Source organism: Nicotiana tabacum, chromosome 9, assembly GCF_000715075.1.
Source record: "Nicotiana tabacum cultivar K326 chromosome 9, ASM71507v2, whole genome shotgun sequence".
Classification (NCBI taxonomy): Eukaryota; Viridiplantae; Streptophyta; class Magnoliopsida; order Solanales; family Solanaceae; genus Nicotiana; species Nicotiana tabacum.
This window is the reverse complement of record NC_134088.1, coordinates 63,120,203-63,133,167: the sequence shown is the minus strand read 5'-3', so window position 1 is coordinate 63,133,167 and position 12,965 is coordinate 63,120,203. Positions and strand designations below refer to the sequence as shown.

At 39.6% G+C, this 12,965-nt stretch overlaps 1 long non-coding RNA gene across 1 annotated transcript in view; it reads right to left on the bottom strand.

Annotated features, from left to right (window-relative positions):
• Positions 1 to 7,075, bottom strand: part of LOC142164225 (uncharacterized) — a 33,558-nt gene extending 26,483 nt beyond the window's left edge. Inside the window, exon 1 of the long non-coding RNA XR_012694890.1 lies at positions 6,269 to 7,075. This is a non-coding gene — a long non-coding RNA (uncharacterized LOC142164225). The remainder of the gene's footprint in view (positions 1 to 6,268) is intronic.
• Between the last annotated feature and the right edge of the window lie 5,890 nt (positions 7,076 to 12,965).

Below are 12,965 nucleotides of genomic sequence, written 5' to 3'. Positions count from 1 at the left end.
CCGGCATAAAGTCAGCCATAAAGTCTGCCAAAATTTAAGATTTTACGGCAGTTTGGGGTCGATACTCGATATCGTACCCGCTAATATCCATGATCCATTTGGACAACCGGCCCAAGAGCTCGGGCTTATGCATGATATTCCTCAGCAGGTAAGAGGTTACGACACATATGGGGCAACATTGAAAGTACGGTTTTAGCTTCCTGGAAGTGCTTAGCAAAGTGAGCGCTAACGTTTCTAGGTGGGGATACCTCGATTTGGCATTATCTAGGGTTCTACTAATATAATAAATAGGGAATTGCGTACCTTACTCCTCCTGGACTAAGACACCACTTACTGCCACCTCAGAAACTGCCAAGTAGAGGTATAATTTTTTGTCTGCCTTCGGTTGTACAGCAGTGTAGGGCTCGACAGGTAATGTTTGATTTCTTCCAAAGCTTGCTGGCATTCCGGAGTCCAGGAAAAAATATTCTTCTTTTTTAGCAGTGAGAAGAACCGATGGCTCCTGTCCGAGGACCTCGAGATGAACCGGCCCAATGCGCTACACCCGGTCAGTCTTTGAACCGCCTTGACGTTGTCCACTATAGTGATGTCCTCTATGTCCTTTATTTTATCGGGGTTGATATCTATCCCCTGATTAGATACCATGAACCCAAGGAATTTGCCCGAACCAACCCTGAATGCGCACTTCTCTGGGTTTAGCTTCGTGTTGTATTTCCTTAGTATGTCAAAGGTTTCCTGCAGATGCTTCAAATGGTCCTTTGCTCACATGGACTTGACCAACATATCATCAATATAAGCTTCTATTGATTTCCCTATTTGTTCTTCGAACATCCGGTTTACTAGGCATTGGTAGGTGACACCCGCGTTCTTGAATCCAAACGACATTACGTTATAGAAGTAGGTGCCAAATTTGGTTACGAAAGAAGTATTTTCTTGATCATCCAGGTCCATCCGAATTTGGTTGTACCCGGAGTAGGCGTCGAGAAAACTGAGTATCCCGTGCCTGGCCGTTGGTCGATCATTCGATCAATGTTAGGAAAAGGGAAAGATCCTTTGGGCATAATTTATTTAGGTTTTTATAATCCACACACATCCTTAGTTTATTTCCTTTTTAGGTACGATCACTACGTTAGCTAACAAATCTGGGTATTTAACTTCCCGGATGGATCCTACTTTCAGAAGTTTGGATACCTCATCCTTGATGAATACGTGTTTGATCTCGGACTGTGGTCTCCTCTTCTGCTTAACCGGATGGAACTTCGGGTCCATACTCAGTTTGTGAATGGTTACCTCCGGTGGGATCCCTGTCATGTCATGATGGGACCAAGCGAAACAATCGGCATTAGCTTTAAGAAAATCAATAAGTTTTTTCCTAAGCTCGGGATCAACCGAGGGGCCTAGGTATACCTTTCGATCCGGTAGATGTGAGTATATAATTCAATAAAGAACAAACTATAATAAATGGAAAGATAAATTAGATATCTATGGAAAAAATAATGATGTAGACGGGAATGTAAATAGAAAACATCCCCTGGGAAAGACTTGCTCCAACTCTTTAACCATTGATTTGGTGGCATCAGTGTCATCGGGAGCTATGAATGATCTCGGGACATCGTAATCGTCCTCATCATCTTCTCCTTGTTCCTATTTCTACGGTTCGGCTGAGGTCGGTATTAGTGATTGCTATTTAATCTATTCCTTTTTGGTCGGTTACGTATTCCTTAACGTTGAAACTCCGGGCACCGGGATTACTTTGTCAACAACAAACATCTCCCTTGCGATCGGCTGTTCTTCGTAAATCGTTTTGACTCATCCCGGTGTGGGAAATTTTAACTCCTGGTGTAAGGTCGAGTGTACCACCCTCATGTTGTGGACCCATTGCCTTCCGAATAGAGCGTTGTACCTTATGTCCCCTTCGATCACGTAGAACTTAGTTTCTTGGATTGTCCTAGCGGTGTTTACTGGCAACGTTATCTCCCTTTTCGTGGTCTCATGCGCCATGTTGAATCCGTTAAATACCCCGACTGTCGGTACGATTTGGTCTTGTAACCCCAATGGCTCTACGACCCTCAATCAGCACACGTTTAACTCGAGATTTATTGATAAGTATGGATATTACCAGTGTATCATTGTGAGACTGTATGATGCCCGCGACATCTTTATCGCCGAACAAAATGGCTCCCTTTGGAACGTAATCCTGGGTGTGTTTTTCCTTCGTAATAGATACCTTTATGCATTTTATCATAGACTTTGGGGGACTTCGACTCCCCCAATGATCATGTTGATCATATGCTGAGGCTCCTCTTGTCTGACCTGTTTGTTGGCGTCCCTATTTCTAAAGTGGTTTTTGGCTCGTTCACTTAGGAACTCTCGGAGGTTCCCATTGTTGAATAGTCAAGCACCTTCTTCTCTTAGCTGTCGACAATCTTCGGTCCTATGACCGTGAGTGTCGTGTTACTTACACATCAGGTTAGGATTTCATTAGGCTGGGTCGGAGTGCAATGGTCGGGGCCACTTGGTCTCTGCGATGCGCCCTATGGCTGACACGATGCTTGTAGCGTCCACATTGAAGTTATATTCCAATAACCTTGGCGCTTCCCTACTCTCGAATGACCTGTTGAACCCATTCTAGCTCATCAAGCCCCGACCGCTAGGCCCTCGATCGCTTCTCTTCTCATTCCTTGTTGGGTGACATCCAAATCCATTTCCCCTCCGGTCCGCACTATATGGTTGATATTGATCTCAGACCGAATTTGGCTCTTCATCAATGACTCTCTTAGATCTATCATCGGTCCTAAAAGCGTAAACATATCCAGATGGGCCCCCGAGTTGGTCATCCTCGACCTTGATCTTCGGCTTGTACCTATTTTGGACATCGACCCAGGTTACCGCCAGGTACTCCACCAAATTTGTTTTAGCTATTGAGAGGCCAAGGAACTTCGAGGGTTGAGCCCCCGAGTGAATGCCTGAACAGCCCAATCATCTGCAACCAGTGGTAGGTCCATCTGTTCCATCTAGAATCTTGACACGAACTCCCTGAGCATCTCGTTATCCCTTTGTTTGACCTTGAAAAGGTCTGACTTTCTGGTCTCGACCTTGATGGCCCTGGCATGGGTCTTTACAAAATCATCTGCAAGCATAGCAAACGAGTCAAAGGAATTTGGGGGCAAGTTGTGATACCATATCATTGCTCCCTTGACAAAGTTTCCCCAAACATTTTCAGCAACACCGACTCGGTCTAACCGTCTTACAAATCATTCCCTTTGATTGCACATGTATAGGAGGTCACATGCTCATTTGGGTCTGTGGTCCCATTATATTTGGGGATGTCGGGCATAGGAACCTTTTTGGGATCAGCTTTGGTGCTGCGCTCTGGGAAAAAGGCTTCTGGATAATGTTTTGGAGTCCGGTCCCTTTAATATCGGGGGTGCTTCCGGGATCTGATCGACCCTGGAGTTATATGATTTCACCTTCTTATCATTAGCCTCGATTTATTTCTCGTCTTAATCCACCTGTTTTGTCAATACTTCGAGCATCTTCATTAGTTCTGAATTTACCCAGGCTCGGCTTCACTCGGTCTCTCGGTACTTTTTTTGTCTCTTCGAGTGCCTACCCAGGATTGTTCGGGCTCAACTTTGTTGAGGGCGTGGCTTTGATTCTACAACTGTGCTTTTGCCGCTTGTTGAGCCTACAATATTTCAAAAATTAGTGGTAGGCTCACGCCTTCACCCTCACCTTCGGGCGCTTCTCGAGCTATTGGTCAGGGTCCCATGCGAACAATGTTTTCGGGATTAGTTGGCAAATTGATGTTGATGACCACCTGTGAGTTATCATCGACCGGGTTAGCAGTTGGGACACCGTTGGGATCGGCAGGGAGCACATAATTGCTGGGTACACATTATTATTTTCGCTGTGATGGCTTGATTCAACGTCAACGTTCAAGTGAGCCAACTGAGAGTTTTACATTTTTAGGATGATCTGGAATTGAGATTTCAAAGAACAAGCGTAAAATAGGGTGTGTTACGGAGATTCTATCAAATCACCACTATTATCCTTAGCCCCACAGTGGGCGCCAAACTGTTTACCCAAAAATTGGATAACAATTAAATTTATACGCAGTTTTAAGGATACGTGGTTTGATTCGACACGAATAATTAAGAATAACAGATAAATGAATTAAATACGAAATAAACAATCAAACCAATCTCAATGTTGAGACCAGGCCAGATCTTAGATTTGGCAGTGATCTCGTCCTCGATTGGACCCTCGATTTAAGCCCAGTCACTAATAAAGAACAAAACAAGTGAGTAAAGTTCTTAACAGTAGTTAGAAGGAAAAAAACAAACTTTTATTGCTTTTAATTGCGTGTTACATTATGTCATACAAAAGAAAAACTTTTTTTTTATATAGTAGGAGAGTTTCAATCCTAGTATAGGTCTAAAAAAAGGTAAAAAGCTTCTTTTCCCGGTAATTGTTGATCCATAATCGATATCGAACGAGATTCGCTCCATGATATCCGGTTGGGGATGAGTATTACGGCCCTCTATCCGTTATGCGTAACCATCCACCGTATCTCTTGAAGTCTAGAAATTATACTCGGTATGGGGTGAATCGCTTTACCATGCCCGATGTCGGATATACTGTTCGCTCTTCTTGGGTCACGACTACATTTTCGCGGATCCGTGCTCCACCTTCGTTCTCTCATCAGGGAATCGAGGTAAACATTACCCTCGATTTTACCCGTACACATAGATATTGCCATTCAAGTTTAAAATCTAACCGTAAAGCTAGTGAAAAAGCCATTTAAATTCAAAATCTAACCATATAGACATAGACAAAGCCAAATAATTAAATAATTTTCAAAAATATCTATCTTACATATAAAAAAGGGAGAAAAATTGGAATTGAGGTTAAGCCAAGTACCAAGCTAATAAGAAGTTGGCAATCTTAGGATAATACTAATTAATACTTAAGACTTAGAAAAAAATATAATTAATGAAAGTAATTGAATGAAGTTATCTACACTCAATAATGTTTCGAATTTTGTTGTAAAATAGAACCTCATTTTTTTTAGAATTAGTTGTAAGATTGGAGATTAGGATTTAAAGATCGATTATTTGGGTTAGAGGTAATGTAACGACCCGACCGGTCATTGTCACACCTCCTTTTTTCCTAAAAATAGGAAGTGTTTCCAATTTAAGTGACATTAATAGAAATAAAATTATTTATTAGATTCAGAGTCGCCACTTGGAATAAATATTTACGGTGTCCCAAGTCCATTTATTTTAAAATCCCAATTCAAGGAAAATTGACTCTGTTTAAGTCTGCAAAACACAGAAGATCGGGCAAGAAATTCTGTTAACCTGGAAGAAGGTGTGAGGCACTCTCGAATTTCATAATTTTAGCACGGTCACTTTACAATTGCACTTGGATTAATTATATGATTATTACGCGTTTTACCTTTGTGCATTTTAATCTTTTACCGCTTTTTAATTACTTTGTTATTAGAGTATAGAATTATCTTCGAAACGGATTACATGTGTGTGAATCCATTTTGTATAGTGTGCTAATATCATGTCACGCGTACGTGTACACGGTTAATAATAACTAATTAATTATTAAGATTGTTTAGCCAAAGTTGCGCGAACGCATACCTTGAATTATTTTAGAAATCATAATTATGTCACGCGAACGTGCACATAATCACGATGACTTGATTAATAGCGCGCCTAAAAGCACACTATCATTTTTTGAATATGTACGACATTATTCAGTATAAAAGAAATGGGCCAGCTTATTCATCATGGGCAGGTATTCTAATTTTGGCCCATTTAACTCAACTAATGGTCTGTATACTCAAATGAATATCTAAAGCACAACTATTTGCAAGATCAAACACTAGCCCATTAATATGAACGAATCTTCATTCTTTAATTCTAAAAAATCAATTAAAATAAAATCTTGTTCAACTAATCTTCTTAGCAAATAACTTGAAACATACAAAGGAATCTGAAGCCATAGCAATTATAAACAACGGTAATAAACAAAATGGCATAGCAAATCTCTCATGAATTCACATTTTTAGCATATAAACCAAGAGTAATCTTAAGCAATTTGGACAAAATTTCTTGAGCTTTGCGTAAACTAATAAAGCGTGCATTTGAACTCTTAAACTGACAATTGTCAACTCAGAAAAAAACTAACAAGATCTTATAGGCACGTAAGTTAACAAAATTTGAATAGAGAAGAATAAAAGATAAGAATGAACCTCGAAGGCAATAAACTTTGTTCAATATTGAGAAGGCAAACTTGTACAACGGAGTATCCTTCTGCTAGCCAAAGCGAAACCTCATCAACAGAACCCGGACCGGAAATTTCATCGTAAAACTTTGAACGGCAACCTCGACTATCTTTGTGGTGGTTTAAAGTCTGATTGGCTGGACTGATTTTCAGAACTGTTTTGCAGGTGTTTTATGGCTGCTTTTTGTGGGGTTTTCACTGGTACTTTAGCAGTGACTCGGGGTCGTTTCAGGTGGAAGAAAGCAGCCGGTTTGTTGTCATTTTGGGGTGCTTTGTTGGCTGAAAGAACGGCTGATTCCTTGATATTTGTAGTGGTTACATGGCCATTGAGGGGTGGGTTTTGGAGCTGCTACATGGCTGTGAAGATGGATCGGAGTACTCGAGCTGCTCTAATGGAGGAAATTACATAGATGATTTTGTGTGAGCAAAAACTAAGATGATTGCCTAAGGTTTGCCTAATTGTTCTCCCTTTACTAAAGTGTGTGTGCTATGTATAGAATGTGTGTGTGTGACAAATGTGTGGAAGTGGGAATGTGAGTGGAGGAAGTGGAGAAGGGACGTGAAAGGTGGATGAGAATGGGATAGTTAGCTTAGTCAAATATGATTTTTGAGATAAAGTTTGAGATAACAAACTTTATCATTTTTTTAACGTAACTTCATTTTTGTTTACTTTTTTTTTTGGTCTTTTATTTTAAAAAGATAAATTAAATTAAAAAGATAAGAAGATTAATCAACATTTCTTACAATATAGGAAAACTAAATATTTACATGTACTTTAAATAATACTAAGAAAAGATACCATAACTTACTTTTAAAATTCTAATTAGAAGAAACTAATTTTTTTTTATTTTCTTCTATTTAAAAATAGATAAAATTTGTACTAATAAGTATGTGACCATTTTTTATAAAATATCAAGATTAGATCTAAAAGAAATATTTACACTAAAATAGTGTAGAATTCAGGTGTGGTCAAAAATTAGTTGTTCACAGCATGCCCCTCTTTACTTGGAAACATGATGAATTTTCAGGCAAAGAAAATGAATAAGAGGACTGATTTTTGACCTCACTATTATTTAAAAAGAAAACGAAGATAAAAGAAAATAATGTGACCGAGCCTTGGTTTTAGGCAGCCTACATATTCCAGGTTATAAGGGAATCAGGTCAAGTGTAGTTCAAGTGAAAAATGACTCATAGAGTATGCTTAGATGGAGAGTCGAGTGAGGTTCCGTCGAGGTTCCGATCTGCGTTTCCTACTATTACATCAAGAATAAAACAAAATTACACACTCTTGAAATCTTAGAGTTACAAAATTCCTATCTAAATGCCATCTGGAGTCTTGATTCTTGACTTGCTTCCCATTGACGTTAGACTGAAACTTAATACTCTCGATGCAATAGACTATGAAATATTTTCAAAGGATTGTTTCTTGATCAGATGATGAGAAGATGGATCTTGAGACCCTATGTCTCCGCATGCATTATGTTAAAGCTGGTTGTAGCTGGTATTGAGATCAAACATTCCACTTTCTTTGGCAAGAACTGGAATCTTATTTTTGCACATCCAATCTGTGCTTTGCAGAAAAACCTACAATCCATCACAAACAAACAAAACGAACAAAAATTTTCTGCCCCAGCTTGCACTAGAAAATTTTTGTGAGTTATTGAAAATACAATAAAACTATCTTTGCTATTGCAGAATAAAGAATTAAAAAAGAAATGGGCTTTTTGTTTTGATGATTGGGGATGTCGTACCCTATGTTAACAAGAAGGAAGGCAACTAGGGGATGTAGTAACAATAAGATGTGACTCTTGGCTCTTAATAATTATATTATGGAATGTCGTACCTTAGGTTGGAAGCAAGAAATAAAACCAGGGGATGTAGTACCCTGTGTTGGCAATAAGAAGAGGCTCGTGGTACTTTGGGATACTACTAGGGAATGTCATACCCCATGTTGGCAACAAGTAATGTAACTAGGGAATGTAGTACCCTGTGTTGGTAATAAGGTGAGGTTCGTGGCACTTTGGAATGCTACTAGGGAATGTCGTACCCCATGTTTGCAATAAGGAATGCAACCAGAGGGTGTAGTACCCTATGTTGGCAATTAAGAGGAGGCTCGTGGCACTCTGGAATGCTACTAGGGAATGTCATACCCTATGTTGGCAATAGGATGAGGCTCGTGGAGCTTTGAGATGCTACTAGGGAATGTCGTACCCTATGTTGGCAATAAAATGAGGCTCGTGGTGCTTTGAGATACTACTAGGGAATATCGTACCCTATATTGGCAGAAAGTAATGCAGCAAGGGGATGTAGTACCCTGTGTTGGTAACAAGATAAGGCTCGTGGCGCTCTGAGATGCTACTAGGGAATATCGTACCCTATGTTGGCAGAAAGTAATGCAGCCAGGGGATGTAGTACCCTGTGTTAGCAATAAGATGTGGCTTGTGGCACTCTGGGATGCTACTAGGGAATGTCGTACCCTATGTTTGCAACAAGAAATGCAACCAGGGGATGCAGTGCCCTGTGTTGAAGATAGGGTATTGGTTCCCTAAAATGAAACTAAAAATAAAATGATTACATGTATATTGGAAGAAAATCAAGGATTTGAGAACTTCACTTGGTGGTGTTCGTCTTTTCTCGAACGGTTTCCTACAACTGTTCTGTTCCTGTTCTGAACAAAGAAAGAATCGTTAGTTTTAAAATGGAGGTCATTTTGTGGCCTTGATTATTTCGATCTCTTGATCTCGGCTCATCTTCTTCTCAACTGCAACTGATTATTTCCTGAATACCAACTCCATTTCTGACCCCGGAGAACCTTTGGCATTTCTAAACTCTGCCATGACAGTTGGTCGTGTAGGACTTAACCTTTTTCAACTTTATTTTGCCTTTGTGGGCATTTTGCTTTTTGGCTTCTTTCAAAGTTTTCCATTTCAAAACATCGGCCAATCATGGACAGTCGGGGTCGACTTGATGCCCTTGCCGAGGCTGGGCGCCTTTTGAATATATCAGCTCGCTTCAAACGAGAACCCTGTAAATCGGTCTTGCCGTTTTTTCTTTGCCTTATTTTTTTAAACAAAGTTAGATCGAAAGGGATTCAAAGAAATATAAACAATGGAATAGAGAATGAGTTTAAAACAAGAGGGGTCCCTTTTGGGGAACAGAAAGACGGACTTATCTGGGAGTACATGCGGACTTCAATGAATATGACATGCCTTTTGGACAGGATGTCTGATCTGTGTAAACTGTCCGACTCTTAGAAACTCATCATAACTTTTGACTTGAAACCGAAAAATCTTACTCAGGACTGTGTTGATGCCATGGCTGCGTGGTTCCTCTTTTCGATCAACAGTACCCTTTGCGGGTTTTCACTAGCTGTTCTCTCTTATTTATCTTCTCGCCATCGCCTTATAGTGCCCTTTGCGAGTTTTCACTAACAAGAGTCTCTCATTTTTATTTTCTCTACTCTTCATCACCCTACAGTGCCCATGAGGGTTTTCATCAATATGACTCTCTCATTTTATTTCTCTCATTTGATTGCATCCGATCCAAATAACTGTATCCTCCAATTCTTGAACATTATTGTCGATTGATCGGAAGGACTTGAAAGGATTTGGGTAAAAAGAATTTGGATTAAATTAGAACTTTGGAACCTTTCTGGCGAAACCTTCATCGAACCATTGTAACATCTGCCCCAGTTTTCAGTTTTAGGGAATGTGGATATTTGTTTTGGTGTAACCGAACTCCAGAGTGAGGCTGCCTACGTATCCTTTCAGAATCAGGTCGGACGTATTTCAATTAACATGAACTTGTTTTGGACTCTTTTTTTTTTATCTTTTCTTTTTTTTATTTTTATCATTTTTTATTTTTTTTTCAATCCCTTTCTTTTCTTTTTCTTTTTCATTACATACAAGGTTCCAAAGAGGGTGGCCAAGGAAAAAATATCTGGCTCAAAGGTAACGCATAGGGTTAATAGTATTTGGGTAGTGATAATGAAAGCCTTCGTCATCCCAATCAGAGAGCAATTTGCGTAAAGGGTCAAACATAATACCTTTTGACCGCGTCTGCATTGACAGTTGTATCAGGAATATTTTCTTCGATGTCTCCCAAATACAGTACTCCCTTCGGCAGCACTCTTGTTACAATGTATGAATCTTCCAATTCGGGCCAAATTTTTCTTTAGCTTCCTCGTGATGCAGAAGAATACGCCTCAGAACGAGTTGCCCTACTTCAAAATTCTTGGGCCGCACTTTCTTGTTGTAGGCACGGGCCATTCTTTGTTGGTACAACTGCCTGTGACAAACTGCAGCCAATCACTTTTCATCAACCAAAGTCAATTGCTTCAATCGGGTCTTGACCCAATCTTCATCTTCGAACTCAATTTCAACAATGATCCGAAGAGTGGGAATTTCAACTTCTACTGATATCACGACTTCAGTGCCATAAACCAATCAAGTAAGGGCAGTTTTCGTTTGGACTTGGTTTAGACTTGTTGTCCTAATTCTCAGTTAATTTTCTTACAAGCCATATCTTCGGCACATTCTACTTATTGATTTATTATTTCAAGGTCTAACGGCGTTTTAAGATCTGGGCATGAAGTCCGCAAGCATGTCATGTTATTAAAATCTGCATGTAACAGAACTAGAAAGAAAGTAAGAAAAGTGACAAGAGTAAGAAAAGAGACATTCATGGATGATGAAATATTAATTTCATTTATTTGAATTTATTTATTTTAAAAAAAAAGATAGAAGGGTTTACATCAGAAACTAAGATAATAGAGTAAAAATATTCGGATTACACCCTGAAATAACCCAAAATGCAGAAAAGACAGTAAGACCGGCTACCGAGACTCCCGTCCGATAGGGAACTTTTCAAGTCTGGCGACTGCTTTTAGTTTTTTCTTCTATCATGGCCATGGCTACAATGGCTTTTAGTGTCACATCAAATTCCTTGTCATCACAAATCATTCCAATGACTGGCCCTTTGTTATGAGTAGGCAAAAGATTGGTCGTCACATTAGAGGCCTCTTCTTCCCTAAGAACTATTGCCTTGACCTCAATGAGGTCCTCTACTGCTCTTTTAAGAGTCCAACAGTGCTCAGTATCGTGTCTCACTGCTCCAGAGTGATATTCACATCTAGCATCAGCTCGGTGCGGAGAGGGACTTGTAGTCGGCCAGTTCGGGGCCACTAGTTGCAGCAGACCTAGCCTGGTTAGCTTTTGGAATAAACTTGAACATGATTCACCAATAAGGGTGAACTGATTCCTTCTAGGAGGCTCTCTTGGGTGAGGATCGCATTGGAAAAATATTTATCGGGGACTATACGGAGCTTAGTAGGGACGGGCATTTCTGAGAGGTGGAGCTCAGTTTTGTGGCCGGGTGTATGATTGTGCATTCATCACCGTCTAGTGTGCCGGTGCCACGGCATATGCAGCATCATGGTGCGGGTAATAATGTTTGCGGTCTTTTGGATAGCATATATGATTGGTTGAATGACTAGCGGCCCCCCTCGAGCTCGAAGCTATCATGGCTCCCTCTTCTCTTTTTGTCCTGTTCGTCAAACCCCCCTAATCATTCTGAACAGCCTGTGATATGGCCTTAAAGGAAACCTGACTTAGTATTCTTCCCGTCTTCAAACCATTTTCGATTATTTCCCCAATTTTAGTAGCCTCAGTGAACGACTTTCCCATGCACGACATCATATTTTGGAAGTAGTGTGACTCTTGGGCCTGCAGAAAGACCTTAACCATCTCCCCTTCATCAATTGGAGGCTTTACCCTAGCGGCCTGATCTCGCCACTTGACAGCATATTCACGAAAACTTTCCGTGGGCTCTCTTTTCAAATTGGACAACGAAATTTCTATCAGGAGCAATATCCACATTGTACTAGAACTGGCAGACAAAGTCTTGGGCTAGGTCATCCCAGACATGCCAATGAGCGATATCTTGATCCATGTACCACTCGGAAGCAATTCCTGTCAAACTTTTCCCAAAATAGGCCATGAGCAATTCTTCTTTGCCTCTCGCTTCCCTTATGAGGGTTACAATACCTCTTCAGATGGGCCATAGGAACACCATGCCCATCGTACTTATCAAATTTGGGGGTCTTGTAAGGGTAAATCGCCAGTTTAAACCATAAACCAACCATCTTTGTTTAACTTTATCTTTTATGACAAACAACAAATGTGTTAGAGTTAGGCATTTTATATATATTAGCCACACATTGTATATCATGCACCTAATGCCATTTTTATTTTTAAAATAAGCTTAGAAGGCTTCATGCTTCATCTTGGCTTATTGGTTTATTTTATCTTGACTTTAACACTCTCTTTTTTTCTTTTTTTTTTGTCAATCATTTTCCTCATTTTATTTTTTTACTCTTTTGTGATTTTAAAAGAATTTTGATCGAACCCGTTGGAGTTTGCCTACGTATCATGTTGAACAAGAATCAGATCATTACGTAGTTCAGGAAGATCAGGAATAAAGTAAATAAACTAACTCTATTTTTTTTACTCTTTAAAAAAATATATAATCGTAAAAGCTCCTAACAAGGAAAATATTTTTGGATTTTATATTTTTTTTTATTGGAAATATTCGAAAGAAAGGCTTCTAAACAAGAAAGAAAATATTTTTGAATTTTTAAATTTGATGTCTCCAAGAAAAAATTCTAA